Here is an 18,660-nt window from a genome sequence, read left to right as displayed (position 1 = left end):
AGGAACCAAGAGATCAAGGCCTTCCCGCTGCCCGGACCCGACACCACCACCTTCACTCCCAGCCTGCAGCTGGCAGCCAGCGGCAGCAGATCTACCCCGTCCTGCGGCCACTGAGTTTTCCATTTTGGATTATTTTTGTCTCTCTGCGCTTGCCCCCACTCCCTCCCATCGGCTCCAGCCCCGGCCCCGGCCCCGGCACTCGCTCTCCTACTGTCACGGAAAGGTGGTGGCCTGTGGCCCTCCGGGCAGCCGTGCCGAGATGAACCCCAGCGCCCCCAGCTACCCCATGGCCTCGCTCTACGTGGCGGACCTCCACCCCGACGTGACCGAGGCGATACTCTAAGCTCAGCGTGGCCTGGCCTATCCTCTCCATCCGGGTCTGTAGGGACCTGATTACCTGCCGCCGCTTGGGCTACGCGTATGTGAACTTCCAGCAGCCGGCGGATGCGGAGTGCGCTTTGCTTTGGACACCATGAATTTTGATTTTATAAACGGGAAGCCAGTACGCATCATGTGGTCTCAGCGTGAACCATCACTTCGCAAAAGTCGAGTGGGCAACATATTCATTAAAAATCTGGACAAATCCGGACAAATCCATTGATAATAAAACACTGTATGATACATTTTCTGCTTTTTGTAACATCGTTTCATGTAAAGTGGTTGGTGATGAAAATGGTTCCAAGGGCTATGGATTTGTACGCTTTGAGATGCAGGAAGCAGCTGAAAGAGGTATTGAAAAAAATGAATGGAATGCTCCTAAATGGTCGCAAAGTATTTGTTGGACGATTTAAGTCTCGTAAAAAACGGGAAACTGAACTTGGAGCTAGGGCAAAAGAGTTCACCAATGTTTACATCAAGAATTTTGGAGAAGACATGGATGATGAGCACTTTAAGGATCTCTTTGGCAAGTTTGGCCCTGCCGTAAGTGTGAAAGTAATGACTGATGAAGGTGGAAAATCCGAAGGATTTGGATTTGTAAGCTTTGAAAGGCATGAGGATGCACAGAAAGCTGTGGATGAGATTAATGGAAATGGAGCTCAATGGAAAACAAATTTATGTTGGTCGAGCTCAGAAAAAGGTGGAACAGCAGACGGAACTTAAGTGCAAATTTGAACAGATGAAGCAAGATAGGATTACCAGGTACTAGGGTGTTAATCTTTATGTGAAAAATCTTGATGATGGTATTGATGATGAACGTCTCCAGAGATGTTTTCTCCATTTGGTATAATCACTAGTGCAAAGGTTGGAGGGTGGTCGCAGCAAGGGTTTGGTTTTGTATGTTTCTCCTCCCCAGAATAAGCCACTAAAGCAGTTACAGAAATGAATGGTAGAATTGTAGCCACAAAGTCATTGTATTTAGCTTTAGCTCAGCGCAAAGGAGAGTGCCAGGCTCACCTCACTAACCAGTATATGCAGAGAATGGCAAGTGTATGAGCTGTGCCCAACCCTGTAATCAACCCCTATCAGCTAGCACCTCCTTCAGGTTTCTTAATGGCAGCTATCTCACAGTCTCAGAACTGTGCTGCATACCCTCCTCCTAGCCAAATTGCTCAGCTAAGACCAAGTCCTCACTGGACTGCTCAGGGTGCCAGACCTCATCCATTCCAAAATATGCCCGGTGCTACCCGCCCAGCTGCTCCTAGACCACCATTTAGTACTATGAGACCAGCTTCTTCACAGGTTCCACAAGTCATGTCAACACAGTGTGTTGCTAACACATTAACACAGACAATGGGTCCATGTCCTGCAGCTGCAGCTGCTGCAGCTACTCCTGCTATCTGCACTGTTCCACAGTATAAATATGCTGCAGGACTTCGCAATCCTCAGCAACATCTTAATGCACAGCCACAAGTTACAATGCAACAGCCTGCTGTTCATGTACAAGGTCAGGAACCTTTGACTGCTTCCATGTTGGCATCTGCCCCTCCTCAAGAGGGAAAGCAAATGTCGGGTGAATGGCTGTTTCCTTTTATTCAAGCCTTGCACCCTACTCTTGCTAGTAAAATCACTGGCATATTGTTGGAGATTGATAATTCAGAAGTTCTTCATATGCTCGAGTCTCCAGAGTTACTCCGTTATAAAGTTGATGAAGCTGTAGCTATACTACAAGTCCGTCAAGTTAAAGAGGCTTCCCAGAAAGCAGTTAACAGCGCCACTGGTGTTCCAACTGTTTAAAATTGATCAGAGACCACGAAAAGAAACTTGGGCTTCACCGAAGAAAAATATCTTAACATCGAAAAACTTAAATATTATGGGAAAAAAATTGCAAAATATAAAATAAATAAAAAAAGAAGAGGAAACTTTAAACCTTATGTACCGAGAAAATGCCAGGTCTAGCAAATATAATGCTAGTCCTAAATTACTTACTGATTCAAAAACAAAAACCCCATAAAAATAGTAAAATACTAAAAATATTTAATGTTTTATAGACCCTGGGAAAAAGAATTTTCAGCAAGTACAAAAATTTAAAGCATTAGAGGAATGCTTTGTAATTCTTTACTGTGGAATAGCTCAAAATGTCAGTTCTAAGTAACAGAATTGATAACTAAGCAAGGAAATGTAATTTGGATTACAAAATTCTAGCTTTAATAAAAACTCCTTAAACAGTGAAAAAAAATTCACCTATAGGCATGGTCTCTCTTAATCATACCTATGACTATAGTACAAGAGAACATTGAAATTAAAATCCATTTATCTGAACCTTTGAGAATGGTTAGTTTTGATGAATTGGTAGATTCAATAGCTCAGTCCTTGCTAAAATCATCTTCTGACATCGAGAGACCAAAGACCCTTGGGCCAGACTACCTGTGTTAGAATTCCAAATCTTTCTTGTACCTCCATTGTGACTTTTGTCCGATAATTTAACCTCTTTTGTCTCAGTTTTCTTATCTGTAAAATTGGGTTAAGAACCTTATGTGGTAGGATGTTGTGAGAATTAGATTAGTTAATGTATGTTATGTGCCTAAAACAACACCTGGCATCTAGTAAAGCTCTTGATTATTGTTATCTCTTATTAATATTTGTTTGTGGTGCAATACAGAATTAATTTATTCTTTCAAGTAATTCCCTTAGCATTGATGGTTTTATCCTTTTTATAACTCACTTTCATAATTGTGATTCATTCGTACAGTAACTCAGTCCCTATAAACACCTCTTTTTGTTCTTCCATTATTATCTTATTAGATTTCTGCCATTATCATGATCTCTAGAAATGCCCATCACTCAGAAATCATTCTAGAGTTCTGAAGTGCGAAAAGCTTTTGATGACCTATCTTTCTTTTCCTGTCTTTACAAAAACACATACTCTGCTATTATAGATCCTAGGTATTCATTTTATTTCTTTTGTATGCTAACTAAAAGTTAAAAAATTTTTTTTAGTAAGGATACATGCACTTCATACAAAAACACTGCTCACCCCTCGAATTTCTCTATTTACATGCTTTTCTCATAATTTTCTTGGACATGGGCAGTTTTGATTTTCCTCAGCACCTTGAGTGTGAGATATGGACAGCAAATGCCCAGAGCCTTACTACCTAGGTGAAAAGGCCTTGGGAGACATGAACAGACTCATAGGCACCATACATCAGTCATACTGCAACTTTTACCATCTCACTCTGCAATAGCCCCTTAACACTCAATACAATTTAAAAAGGATGTGGGCAATATAAATATGATCTTTCTCTCCAGGCATAAAAATAACCACATTTAAAGAAAATATTTGAAAAAAAAGATGGGACTTAGGAATTAAGATTATGTATCCCAGAGACAAAATTACTATGGAAGGCTTCAAGTTTATGAGGGATTATTATGTAGAAAATAGGGACCAGCTGTTCTCTATCTCTAAAGAATCCCAAAGAGATGGCTAAATCTCAGCATGAAGTAATAGGTTAAATATGAAGAATAATTTCCTGATGGTGAGAGTGAAATATTGAAAGAAAGCTCTTAGAGAAATACCTGGAAATCTGAAAGAATGTTAAGAGCAGAATGATGATTTTCCTGGTATATTCTCTGTATTTGAAACCTACAAAAGCCTTGTGCTTTTATGAAATGTGAAATAACATATCTACATTTCTCACTATGCATCTCAAACATGCTAAAGCATTGCCTATTTGTGGTACTGTGTGCTGTATCTATTTTCTATACATGGTATATAATTCGTATTTTCTTTTCTTCCATGGTTCTAGTGATGCAGTTTGGGAAGAGCATAGGCCTTGGAATCAGCCATACCTTGGCAGGTATCCTAGCTCTACTATTTGGATTCAGAGATCTTGCTTGATCTCTCTGAGATTTGGTCTTCTATTATAATGGACAATAATTAAGGAATAAACTAGTCAATGTATTTGTGTAACAGATACAATGTTAGGGCATAGTAGTTAATGCATATTAGTTAAAAATATATTTAAAACATATGCATATATACATGTGCCCACATTGTATAGGCATACTTTATAAATTAAGCTCCAACACAATGAGCCATGATCGCGTCAAAAAGAAAAGCTCCAACATAGAGGAAACAAAAGTCCCTGAACAGATTCATAAATACATAATATCTTACATTAAAATCTTTCTTCTGTAAAACATTTTACTCTGTGATTTATTTTATTTTATTTTTGAGACAGTGTTGCTTTTTCACCCAGGCTGGAGGTCAGTGACGCAATCACGACTCACTGCAGCCTCAACTTCCTGGGCTCAAACAATCCTCCTGCCTCAGTTTCCTGTGTAGCTTGGACCACAGGCATGTGCCACCATGCCCAGCTAATTTAAAAAAATGTTTTTTAAAGACGGAGTTTTACTATGTTGCCCACGTTGGTCTCAAACTCCTGGGCTCAAGCGATATGCCCCCATTAGCTGGCATTACAGGTATGAGCCACGGTGCTGGTGGAATCATCTTAAAAAGCAAAATACCACCTGGAAATTTATTTTATTTATTTGTTTTTCTTGGGATGGAGTTTTGCTCTTGTTGCCCAGGCTGGAGTGCAATGGCTTGATCTTGGCTCACTGCAACCTCTGCCTCCCAGGTTCAAGTGATTCTCCTGCCTCGACCTCCCAAGTAGCTGGGATTATAGGCTCCTGCCACCACGCCTGGCTAATTTTTTGTATTTCTGGTAGAGATGGGGTTTTGCCAGGTTGGCCAGGCTGGTCTCAAACTCCTGGCCTCAGGTGATCTACCCACCTCAGCCTCCCAAAGTGCTGGGATTACAGATGTAAGCCACTTGCCCAGCACCACTTGGAAAATTAAAAACTCTCTTAAACAATTTCTTGATTAAAGAGAAAGTCAAACTTTAAAGGTCAGAATATCTAGAAAATACCATTAATTAAATTATTACATGTTAGAACTCAAGAGATACAGCTAATGCTGTGTTCTGAGAAAAAGTATATAATCCTAAATGTTTTCACAGATAAACAAGAACAGATGAGAACAAATAAATTAAGCATCACGTTTTAAAAACTAGACAAAGAACAAGAAATTAAGCCTGAGAAAAATTAAAGAACAAATAAAAATAAAAGCAAACATTAATGGAATGTAAACAGAAAAACCAAGAAACTAAGAAATACATTCAAGAGCTAGTTTCCAAAAATTAGTTAAAGCAGACAACCCCCAAAGTAGGAGAAAACCTTCACTATTTATACAGCTGACAAAGGACTAATATCCAGAATCTACAAGGAACTCAAACAAATCATCAAGTAAAAACAAAACAAAACAAACAACAACAAAAAATCCCACCAAAAAGTTGGCTAAAGACTTGAATAGACAGTTCTGGAAAGAAGATATACAAATGGCCAACAAGCATATGGAAAAATGCTCAACAATACTAATAATCAGGGAAATGCAAATCAAAACCACAATGCGATACCACCTCACTCCTGTAAGTATGGCCATAATCAAAAAATAAAAAAAATAATAGTTGTTGGCATGGATGTGGTGAAAACAGGACACTTTTACACAGCTGGTGGGAACGTAAACTAGTACAACCACTGTGGAAAAGAGTGAGGATATTCCTTAAAGATCTACCATTTGATCCAGCAATCCCACTACTCTACCCAGAGGAAAAAGTCATTAAGTGAAAAAGATACTTGCACACACGTTTATAACAGCACAATTTGTAATTGCAAAAATATGGAACCAGCCCAAATGCCCATCAATGAATGAGTGGATAAAGAAAATTATATATATGTGTATACATATATATGTGTGTGTATATATGTATATACATATATGTATATATACATATGTATGCATATACATGTATATATGCACATGTATTATATATACATATGTATGCATATACATGTATATATGCACATGTATTATATATACATACGTATACACACATATGTACATATGTATGCATATACATGTATATATACACACATGTGTTGTATATACATACGTATATATACGTATATACATATATATGTATGTGTATATGTGTGTGTGTGTGTGTATATATATATAATATATACACCATGAAATACTACTCAGCCATAAAAAGGAATGAAATAATGGCATTTGCAGCAACCTGGATGGAATTAGAGACTATTATTCTAAGTGAAGTAACTCAGGAATGGAAAACCAAACATTGTGCGTTCTCACTCCTATGTAGAAGCTAAGCTATGAGGACTCAAGAGCATAAGAATGATACGTTGGACTTTGGGGACTTGGGGGAAAAAGTGGGGGTGGCAAGGGATAAAAGACTACACATTGGGTACAGTGTATGAAAAACTCGGGAATCACCACTAAAGAGCTTATCCATGTAACCAAACACCGCCTGCTCCCCAAAAACCTATTGAAATAAAAATAAAAATAAAAACAGGGGAAAGAAAAACTAGTTAAAACAAGCAAAGCACAATTACACAAAATAAGAAACGAGAATAGAAAAATTACCACAAATACAGAGGAAATGGGAATAATTGACTCTGTTCAACTAAACTGAAGTGAAGTGGAATAATATTAGAAAAAGGTAAATTGATAAAACCATCTCAGAAGAGGAAGGTCATTTAGTATATTTAGAGATCATTGACTATAAGGAGATAGATAAAAGTTGTTAAAAGCACTACTGCCTCCCTAATGAAAGCATTCATCTATCAGTACAAGCTGATGCTATGATAAAAAAGGAAAAAAAGAGATATGGAAATTGGAAAGGATGCGATAAAATTATTGTTTGTAGATAACGATTGTATATATCAAAACCCAAGAGAATCAACTGAAAAATTCCTAATGACCATAATCAAATTTGTTATCTGTATACAGAATCCATATAAAAAAGTATGATGGCATATATACCTACCACGTACCCACAAAAATTTAAAATATAATTTAAAACATTTTAAAAAGTATGATGCGAAAAACATAATAACCACCAAAAACAATTTTAAAAGAGAATAAACTTGATAAGAAATGTGCAAGAGTTTTATGAAGGAAGTTCTGACACATGATTGAGGGACGTCAAAGAAGGCTTGACTAAATGGCAAGGCATTTCCGGTTCTTGGAAAGGTAGACTGAATATCACAACATTTTACTCATTCCTAAATTAATCTCTATACTTCATGCAAGTCAGTTAGAATTAATAACAGGAGTCTTCTTCCTTCTCCACTTCCTCCTCCTTCACCTTCTTTTCTGTGAGGGGTGGGGATGGGGATTAAATAACTTGATTTGAAAATTCAAAAGGAAAGTTAAACATGCCAGAATAGCCAAAATCATTATGAAAATAAGAGTAGTAAAAGGAACAAGGCATACAGATTTTATTATTGTATTTATTCATTTTTGTCTCTGTTGCCCAGGCTGGAGCGCAGCAGCAAGATCTCAGCTCAGTGCAACCTCCGCCTCCAAGGTTCAAGTGATTCTCCTGCCTCAGCCTCAGCCTTGGCTAATTTTTGTATTTTTAGTAGAGATGGGGTTTTGCCATGTTGCCCAGGCTGGTCTTGACCTCCTGACGTCAAGTGATCCACCCCCCTAGGGTTCCCAAAGTGTTGGGATTACAGGGATGAGCCATTGCTCCTGGCCCCAGATTATGAAACATATTTTAAAGCTGAAATATTTAAAACACATTGTTACTAGGGCATGAAAAGACAGGTCATTGTTTAAAAGCTGACAACCCAAAGAAATAGATTCAGTTTTATATCTTTTTTCTTAGGGTATTTTCATATCTTTTATTTTTTCATTTTTTATTATACTTTAGGTTCTGGGATACATGTTCAGAACGTGCAGGTTTGTTATGTAGGTATACATATGCCATAGTGGTTTGCTGCACCCATCAACCGGTCTTCTACATTAGGTATTTCTCCTAATGCTATTCCTCCTCTTGCCCCTCACCCCCCTACAGGCCCCGGTGTGTGATGTTCCCCTCCCTGTGCCCATGTGTTCTCATTGTTCACCTCCCACTTATGAGTGAGAACATGTGGTGTATGGTTTTCTGCTCCTGTGTTAGTTTGCTGAGAATGATGGTTTCCAGCAGTTTTATATCTTGATAGGAGTTTGGGTTATAAAGATGTAATTTCACTTTGTGAAATTCAGTGAATGTACAGTTAAGGTTTGTACATTTCATTGTATATAGTTTCTCTTGAAAGAAAAAAATCGAAAAAAATTATTGGAGTCTAATCTAATGATATGTATACTAAAGTATTTGGAGAGAAGTATGCTGCTATCTGCAATTCATTTAGAAACAAATAAAAGAATCAGAAAATAAGATGGCTAGAGGGTTGCATATATGAAAAATTATGTAACTATATAAAATTATCTCAACATTGCTGTATGCTTGAAAATTTCATAATAAAATGTTGGAAAATAGACTCTAATATATAGAGAAATTTAGTATACAATAAAGACAAAACTGAAGATCTGTAAGTTATAACATTATCTACAGAATGAGAGATTTTGTCTCCTATTATAACAGTTTCAGGAACCAGGATGCAGATGAGAAGGGTTGGGTGTAGACAGAGTTGCCCTTGGAATGACTCTTCCAGATTCTATGGTGTCTCCTGATGTTCTGACTCGTGAGGCTAAGGAGGAACTCTGGCACCCCAGTCCCTGAGAGCACTGTGTTGGGCCACTGCTTTCCTACTAGCAGGGGCCATGTTGGCTATGAGGCAAGCACAGGTCCAGGAACTACACACACATCCAAAGAGCTGGAAGAACAAAGTAGTCCTTGTAACAAAGAACATGTTGTGCAGGCCAAGGGCAGTTCTGTTCTTCAAGCATGGTGATTTGACTTTTTTTTTGTTAAGCTGTTGTTTGTTCTGTTAAGTTGTTTGTTAACTTTTTTTGTTCCTTTGACTTTTTTTTTTGTTGTTAAGTTGCTGCTTTATAGCTAACAACTTTAAGATTTTACAACAGTTTATTCAGGAGTTCTGAGTAGTTTATAAAGTGGTATTACTTAGCTATTTGTCTTCTGTGTTTTTTTAGTTACTCGACCCTAGATTTATATTTTTCAAAGACTGCACAGAATGGGTGTTGGGAGAAGTGTCATTCTGCTATTCCGTGTACAGTTTCAAAAAACTGGGGTTCCTGGGGACTCACCTGAGCTTCAAGCAGTAGAAACTTTGTCAGCATGTGGAGAGAATTAGCTAGGCTTCCTCAGTCTTTAAGGTATACCTGGACTCTGATAGGTAAATTTGAGGCTGCTTTTATTTGGGGAATGGGGGTGAGAAAGAGTATATATATTTTGGTGGCAAAAGGGAAACACTAGAAATTCAAATATATGAGGACTCTCTAGTTTTGAGAGCTCTCAGGGAGGGACACACATTAAAGAAAACAGTTGACAGAATGTGTTCACAACTGGATTTATTTCTTTAGCATATCTTTTGTTGAAAATGTCATCTTTGATGTCACCCTTTTAAACATCTTGAATAATTTTACCATTTGAATATGGAAATGCTGATGCATAGTTTCTGAGAAAAACCTTCTCTGTCTTTTGGTTTACATTTACTTGATTGACAGTATTGTGGGCTTTTTAAACCATATGCCTGCCTGAGAAATACTGGAAAGCTTCCAGTGACAAAGGTCACCTAACTCTGCCACTTACATGTAGTTCTCATTGGACATTATTTCCATGAGGTGTGAGGTATATAATTAGCAAAGAATCAGCAAATAAGATTTTAAAGAATGTCATTGTAAAAAAAGGAGAAGTTGTTTCAGGCAAGTTTGTAAAATCTAGTTTACGTGAGTGTTTAGGAAAGAAGCTGAAGCTGAACAGTGATAAACTGGACTCCAATCCCGATTTCAGATGCCTTAAATACTCTCTTTAGATTTACATTGAAAGCTTAAGGCCTCATGTGCATTTACTTGGAACAGATTCTGTGCTAAGTGTCTTACATATCTTGTCTCTTAATTCTCACAGAAACCTTAAAAAGTAGGTCTTTTCCATTTTACAGGTAGAGAAACAGAGGCAAAGAGAGTTAAGTCGTGTTAGGGTATAATTTTCAAAAGGATAAAATCATGACTCTCAGGTAAATATAAAAGGGACATATGTCAAATATTTTATTGAACTAATTAATTAATGAGGGAACAAGTAAGATGTCATAATCAGTTCAAAGAGCATTTAAGAAGTGATGGCAGTTATTGGCAGCTTGACAAAGAAATGTTAAGATAAAATTGCTAAGCTAGATGTAAAACTGGTTAATGTTCAACAGGGCATTAATATTTTACATTGTCTGTTCCATTGGTTGGAAATTATTTGCATCTCTACTGGACAAAACCCTGCAAATTAATCAGTAAATTCCTTAAGTACGAGACCTTTAATCAACAGTAAAAATGAGATGAACTAATTACAGGTCTAGACAATCCTAGGGGACCTTTGTCCCCATATGATATTGAAAAGCTCTGTTCCCACCTTTTTTCCCTTGCTTCCAAGTTTGGAGAAATTTTTTTTGACAGTAACCTGTTCCCACAAATATTAGCTAGTGGAGCAGCGATTTGAACCTCAGTCTCTGTGACTCCACAGACCTTGTACTCAACCCTTTGTTATGACTCAGCAATGAGTTAGTTTGTATTTTTAAGAATGTTGGAATCTATCAGGACTTTGCAAATAATTCTTTTTCACAGCCAAGACTTCTCTGAAGCACAAAGATTCTCTGGAGGATGAAATCATCCAACTCAGTCAATAAACATCTATCTGAAGTAGTAACACTTTTTGTTTCTGCTTTAGAGGAGATTTTTGATACCAGACTCGAAGAACATGAGCACTATGGTAAGAATGACACTGAGACAACACTCTATTTTTATGTCTGTCTTTATCAACGTTAAAACATTAGGGAAATAGAAAAATTTAGGTTGAAAGCATATTTTATTACCTGCTTTGCAAATGGCTTTAAGATTAGGTAATATCTTTTAGAATAAGAAATAGATAAATTAATGCTCACTTTTGGGCATACCCTCGCCAACCATTTTCAACTTTTATGCTTAAAGTAGGGTAATAATAGGGATCTTCAAACTGGGTTCCAGAAAAAGGGATTTCGTATATAATCCCTGAACACCTCATGTCGTGTATCATATATAACCCCAAACATACCATGCTATGTGTTAGATTCAACTCCTGAACATATCATATCACCAGGTTGAAGTCATGGATACCAAGAATGCAGCATGGTGCTGGGAGGTTGTTTTCAGACAAATTCTGAAGTTAGAAAAATCACCTCACCTTCCTATGCATTAGTTTGTTCCCTCCTATGTGTGTGATTGGACTAGATGGGAGGTTTCTAAACATTTTAGCACCATGACCCCAAAATATGATGCCATATCATACATGACTTAGTGGTGTGTTCAGAGGTTATATATCATACACGGCATGGTGTGTTCAGGGGTTACATGTCATACATGATGGCATAATGCATTCAAGAGTTATATATGATACATGGCATGGCACATTCAGGGGTTACATTTGACAGAGAGATGCTATGGTTAAAGGAATCGAGGGAGAAACGGATGTGGATGGCCCAGACTTCTTACCACCCTGCTCTCTCCTTCCCTTATGGAAGGAATCAGGATTTGGTACAAAATTTGCAGGGCTCAGTGCAAAATAAAAATATGGGGCTCTTTGTTAAAAAAAAACAAAAAGTACATTAAATATACTAAAATATAAAGCTTTTTCCTTTAAAAATATTCAGTGAATTTCAAAATGTAATAGGTATAGACAAGATAAATGAGTAACATAAACTTACAAATTGTAAAAATAATTTTTTGGTGTCATAATTTTATGTAGTACAATATATAATACTTAATAATATGATATCATGATTATCGTAAGTATTTTTTCTGGCTCACATTTTTGCAAATTCACATACAGGTATTAGATCATGCAAATTTAAATTTTTAGCAACATCATTTTGGGTTTTTTTCTTCAACTTTTATTTTTATTTTAAGTTCGGGGGTACATGTGCAGGATGTGCAGGTTTGTTACATGTTGATTTGCTGCACAAACCATCCCGTCACCTAGGTATTAAGCCCAGCATCCGTTAGCTATTTTTCCTAATGCTCTCCCTCCTTCCACCACCCTCTCCAATTTTCAATCTATATAACTGAACACAGCATTAATTGCTCAATAACAGATTCAGGAATGAGCAGGGAGTTGAAAAATGGACTCCCACATCCTCCCTTATGTCCTGGCCTGATGATCAGTAGATATGGTCCCTCTTAGATGACCCTCAAAATGATCTTGGAAGCATGCAGAGGGGGATATCTGGTTCTTTGTAGATGTTGCTTCTCCTTCCTCTTTATCCCTGTTTATCATGGCTTAATGATAACAACTACCATGCATTGGGAACCTACTTCGTGTTAGTTAGGCTGGTGCTGAGAATTTTGTATATGTTTATCTCTAATTCTGTATGCTATGCTTATCATTTTCCAAATGAAGAAATAGACTCAGCTTGTGTGACCACTTAAGTTCATACAGCTATTATCAGACCTGACATTCAAACTTGATCCTAAGTCCCTGTTCCTGCCACAATATAGTGCTGCCTTTTGTTTTGAGCCACACTTTTTTGCTCTGAAATGCAAAGAGGAGTCTCCAGGGAGGAAGATCAGGTAGTCTGTGACTTTCTTTTTTTTTTCTTTTTTTTTTTTGAGACAGGGTTTCACTCTGTTGCCCAGGCTGGTCGACCCCCCGATCACAGGTGATCCCACCACCTTAGCCTCCCCATGGCTGGGACTACAGGTGTGCACACCACCACGCCCAGTTAATTTTTAAATTTTTTGCAGAGATGGGGTTTTGCCATGTTGCCCAGGCTGGTCTCAAACTCCTCAGCTTAAGTGATCCACCCACCTCAGGCTCCCAAAATTCTGGGATTACAGGTGTGAGACACTGTGTCTGGCCATAGTCTGTGATATTTTGTTGTCTCTTATTCATTAATCCCAATACATTTTATATTTGGACATCTCAGACCAAATAAACCTTGCTTGGTATGACTTGGCTCTGTGTCCCTACCCAAATCTCATGTTGAATTGTAATCCTCAGTGTTGGAGGAGGGGCTTGGTGAGAGGTGACTGGATCATGGGACTAGACTTCCCTGTTGCTGTTCTTGTGAGTTATGTTATTTAAAAGTGTACAGCACTTCTCCCTTTGCTCCCTCTTTCCTACTCCAACATGTGAAGATGTGTCTGCTTCTCCTTCACCTTCCATCATGATTGTAAGTTTCCTGAGGCCTCCTCAGCTATGATTCCAATACAGCCTGCAGAACTGTTAGTTGAATAAACCTCTTTTCTTCATAAATTACCCAGTCTCAGGTAGCTTTTTATAGCAATATGAGAATGGACTACTACATTTCTCAATACATTCTACTGCAATTTGCTGAATCCTATGGGACTTTGAACACAAATTCCTTCACACAACTTAGTCAACAAAAGTTGATAATATGGAAAAGTTTCATCCAACCTGTCAAAACTACACTAGTTAGATCCATCATAAACACAAACCTTGCTCTGGCTCATCCCTCGTTCCCCTTTTTGATGAGAATGTTGTTTAATTTTCATATAATTGTGAATTTGTCAAATTTTCTTCTAAATAATGTGTATTGTGTTACTGTTTATTATTGTATTCAATAAATGCGTATTAGGTCCAGTTGGCTTATAGTGTTGTTCAAGTTCCCTATTGCTGATAGTCTGTCTAGTTTTTCTGTCCATTATTATAAGCAGTGTATTCATTCAACCATTATTGTTGAATTGCCTCTTTGCTTCAATTTTGTCAGTCTTCATGTATTTTGGGGCTCTGTTTTTAGGTACGTATATGTTTATAATCGATTATTTTATCATTAGAAAATATATTTCTTTGTTTCCAGTACATTTTTTTCTTAAAATCTATTCCATCTAGGCTGGGCGTGGTGGCTCATGCCTGTAATCCCAGAACTTTGGAAGGCTGAGGTGGGTGGATCACGAGGTCAGGAGATCAAGACCATCCTGGCTAACACAGTAAAACCCCATCTCTACTAAAAATACAAAAAAAAAAAAAAAAAATTAACCAGGCATGGTGGCAGGTGCCTGTAGTCCCAGCTACTTGGGATGCTGAGGCAGGAGATTGGTGTGAACCAGAGAGGCAGAGCTTGCAGTGAGCCGAGATCGCGCCACTGCACTCCAGCCTGGGCAACAGAGTGAGACTCTGTCTCAAAGAAAAAAAAATCAATTCCATCTAATATTAATATGGTTACTCCAGGTCTCTTTTGATTATAATTTGCATGACATGTATTTTTACATCTTTTTGCTCTCAACCTATTTGTGTCTTTGAATCTAAACTGTCTCTTACAGATAGCTTATAGTTGAATCACTTTTAAAAATCCATTCTGCCATTCTTATCTTGTATTTGGAGTGGTTAATCCATTTAAATTTAACTATTTATAAAGTAGGATTTACAATTACTATTTGTTTCACGTATGCCATCTTTTTGTTTCTTTATTTCTTCATTACTGTCTTGTTTTGTGTTAATCAATATTTTCTAGTATATCATTTTAATTATTTTGTAATTTCTTCTGCTGTCTTTTTTTTGGAGTTATTTTCTTGGTGGTTGCCCTAGGGATTACAGTGATTATTTTAATTTATAACCATCTGGTTTTGATTAATACCAACTTAGTTTTAGTAGTTCACAACATCTTTGCTTTTATAGCGCTCCATTCCCTTTTGTGTGGTGTCATTTTAATTTAAATTACATTATTATATATTCAGTGTCACCAATACAGATTTATAATTATTGCAGTTGACTTTTAAATTAGGAGGAAAAAAGAGTTACAAACAAAAAATACATGTATCATATTTTTCTATGTAATTACCTATAGAGATGTTCTTTATTTTTTCATGTGGATTTGAGTTACTGTCTAGTGTCCTCTTATTTAATTCTGAAGGGACTCCTTTTAGTATTTCTTGCAGGGTAGCTTTGCTAGCAACAAATTATCTCAGTTTTTGCTTAACTGAGAATGTCATAATTTTTTTATTTACTTTTTGAAGATTGTCTTGCTTGTTATAGAATTTTTGGCTGACAATATTTTTTCTTTGAATGTCATAACACTGCCTTCTGAGCTTCATGTCTTTTATTGAGAAATCAGCTGTTAATCTTATTGAGTATCCCTTGCATATAGTGAGTTAGTTATTTCTCTTTTGATGCTTTCAAGATTTTCTCTTTGTGTTTGTTTCTTTTCTTTCTTTCTTTTTTTTTTTTTTTTTTTTTTTTTGATAGAGTCTCACTCTGTTGCCCAGGCTGGAGTGCAGTGGCGTGATCTTGGCTCACTGCAATGACCACCTCCCAGGTTCAAGTGATTTTTGTGCCTCAGCTTCCTGAGTAGCTGGGATTACAGGTGTGTACCACCACACCTGGCTCATTTTTGTATTTTTAGTAGAGATGGGATTTCACCGTGTTGACAAGGCTGGTCTCAACTCCTGACATCAAGTGATCTACCTGCCTCCACCTCCCAAAGTGCTAGGATTATAGGCATGAGCCACTGCACCCAACCTGTTTTGGTTCTTGACAGTTATTTTGTGTCTAGGTATTGGTCTCTTTGGGTTTATTCTACCTAGAATTAATTGAGCTTCTTGAATATGTACGTTAACATTTTTCACAAATTTGGGAAGCTTTTGGCCATGATTTATTCAAATATTTTTTCTGCCCTTTCTCTTCTTCTTTTAGGACTCTAATTATGCATATGTTGATATGCTTGATGGTGTCCCACAGATCTCTAAGGCCATATTCATTATTATTTTTTCTTCTTGTTTCTTGTACAGGATAATCTCAATCAAACCGCCTTCAAATTAACTGATTCTTTCATCTGCCTGCTCAATCTGCTGTTGAGCCTCTAGTAAAATTTTCATTTCAGTCATTGCACCTTTCAACTTCAGAATTTGTTTGCTGTTTTAAAAATAGTATTTATCTGGCTACTGATATTGTCTTTGCTGAGATGGCATTCTTTTGCTTTTTTTTAGTTATTTGAAAATACTTAAAATAGCTGACATAAAGTCTTTGTTAGTCAGTCTAATTTATAGACTTTCTCAGAAATAGTTATTTTTGATAGTTTTTTTTATCCCTTTGTATGGGCATACATTTTTGTTCCTTTGCATATCTCATAACTTTTTTTTTGTTGAAAGTTAGTAGTTTTAAAGAATGTCAACTCTTAAATCAGATTCTACCTCCTCCCAAGAGTTTGTTGTCGTTGCTGTTCGTTGTTATTATTCTGAACTGATTGTTTACAATTTGCATTCTTTGTTGTATGTGACCACTAAAATTTTTGCTCAATTAGATTAGTTATCAACTAATGATTGGACAATGATTTCTTTAAATGCCTATAACTAGTATGCCTCCCAGACTTTAATGATGGGCTCTGTGTATGTGTTGAGGTATGTCTTTACGCTCAGCCAGGCAGTTGACAACTGCCTTACCCTTTGCTTTCCATTTTGAGCCTCAAGGTTAGCCAGAGGTGAAAGCTTAGGGCCTTTTCAGGTCTTTCCTAAGCATACCCACAGCCATGAGGTCATGCCCATAGCTGAACATATGCATGTAGCCTTCTAGATTCTTAAGGATATGTGAAACTTTTCAAACCCCTATTGACATCTCATTCCCTAGATTCTCCTTTTAAGCTTTTTAGTTAGCCTATTGTTCACTCTGTTACCTAGGCAGCTGTGATGTTAAACAGTTGCCTCTAATTGTTTTCAACAAATGCCCTGGGAGTGGGTACTTTTCACACTGTGTAAGTTCTGAGTCTGATCAAATAAAGACAGCCTTGCAGGTGAGGTCTGTGGGAGAACCACCAGACAGTTTAAATAATTACTGTTCTCTGAAACTGAGACTTTGAAAGAGTTCTGTTCCACTCTGTCTCCTCTGGTGGCTGCTAGTCTGCTAGTTTTCACTGAGGTTTTGGGATATTGTTTAAGGCTACTACAAAGCTGGAGATGGGGGAGATGAGAATAGGCCAAATTAAAACATCACAAAACTCTTGCTGTTCTTACCAAGATTCCAGCTCCCCCAGTTGCTATAAGTCCTTGGTTAATTTCTACAATTCTTAAAAATTGATTCAAAAATTTTAGATGGCTTTCTTGGTGCTCTTATGAAGGAAGGATATTTTGGAGTCCCCCACTCCTCTGTTTTTGCAGATGTCACTTTCTTTTATTTGTTTATATTCTTATTTATAGATTATTCTAATGTTACTGGTAGTTAAATACACTGTATTATCTATATATGCATATATTATAAGGCTAGAGTATAGTTAAGATCATTTTATTTCTTATTACTCTTTTAGGTATTGCCATAAGTAAACCTTTGTTTAGAGTGCAAACTAAGCTACCTTATGCTTCACTTATTACATCCACCTACCCAGTCAGCCAGCCATGAAGCAAAGATCCATGAGCATCCACCATGGTCAGGTCTATATACTATAATTCCAGACACTGGTAGTGAAAAATATTTGAAAAGTGAAGAATTCTTAAATATTTTAAAGAAAAACCAAATATTTAAATTTTTCGGCTCACATATCTCTGAAGAATCTAATGTCACCTTGAGAATAAGGGATTTGAGAGCTAAATGTTTAAGACAGTATATAAAGTAAAAAAGTAGAAAATGTTCCTAATTAGTATGTCCTAAGAGAAAGATTAGAAAACGGTCAAATATAGGCCCTTGGGTTTATGAGCTCAAAGTGAAACCAGTCTATTAATGAATAAAACATCCTTTCCTGATTAAATATTATAAAACTTCTATTTTTTAAAAAATTTACTGATGATATAACCAAGGAAATGAGATTCTAGGTTGAATTCTTTTCTGAAGTCTGAGAAATTCATGTTGATTAAGTTAGTTTTTTCTCTTCTTCCTATAGAAAAGTAAGGAAAATAAATGATGAATTATAAACTAATCCCTCCTCAAACTCCAAATTGACAGCAATAATGTTAATAATAGTCAATTTCATGTCAAGAAGAAAGCTTAATATAATTGAAATGGAAATGAGTATTTAAAATGTAGAAACCTTTTCATATGTTTTAGGCAAATTATTTTATTTTATTATGTATGTTTGTGCTCTTTGTGGGTACCACACTGTTTGTTTTGAATATCATTTTTTTCCTTAAGATAATTAGTTTTCATTTGAACTTACTGAATTAACATTTTTTATATTTAAATGAGATCAATAACATTTTTATTTCTTCTCTCTCTTTTGGCCTCAGTTAACCTTTGTTTAATGTATTATTATTTAATATTGAAAAAAATA

The 18,660-nt window shown here is 36.7% G+C and overlaps 1 pseudogene; it reads left to right on the top strand.

The window, feature by feature from the left end:
• The first annotated feature begins 228 nt into the window (after nt 1-228).
• LOC101130471 (polyadenylate-binding protein 1-like) lies at nt 229-2,227 on the top strand (annotated as a pseudogene).
• Nucleotides 2,228-18,660: the final 16,433 nt, after the last annotated feature.

Source organism: Gorilla gorilla, chromosome 2 (genome assembly GCF_029281585.2).
Source record: "Gorilla gorilla gorilla isolate KB3781 chromosome 2, NHGRI_mGorGor1-v2.1_pri, whole genome shotgun sequence".
In the NCBI taxonomy this organism is placed as follows: Eukaryota; Metazoa; Chordata; class Mammalia; order Primates; family Hominidae; genus Gorilla; species Gorilla gorilla.
Note: the sequence above shows the minus strand (reverse complement) of the source record. Positions and strands in the feature narration are given on the sequence as shown.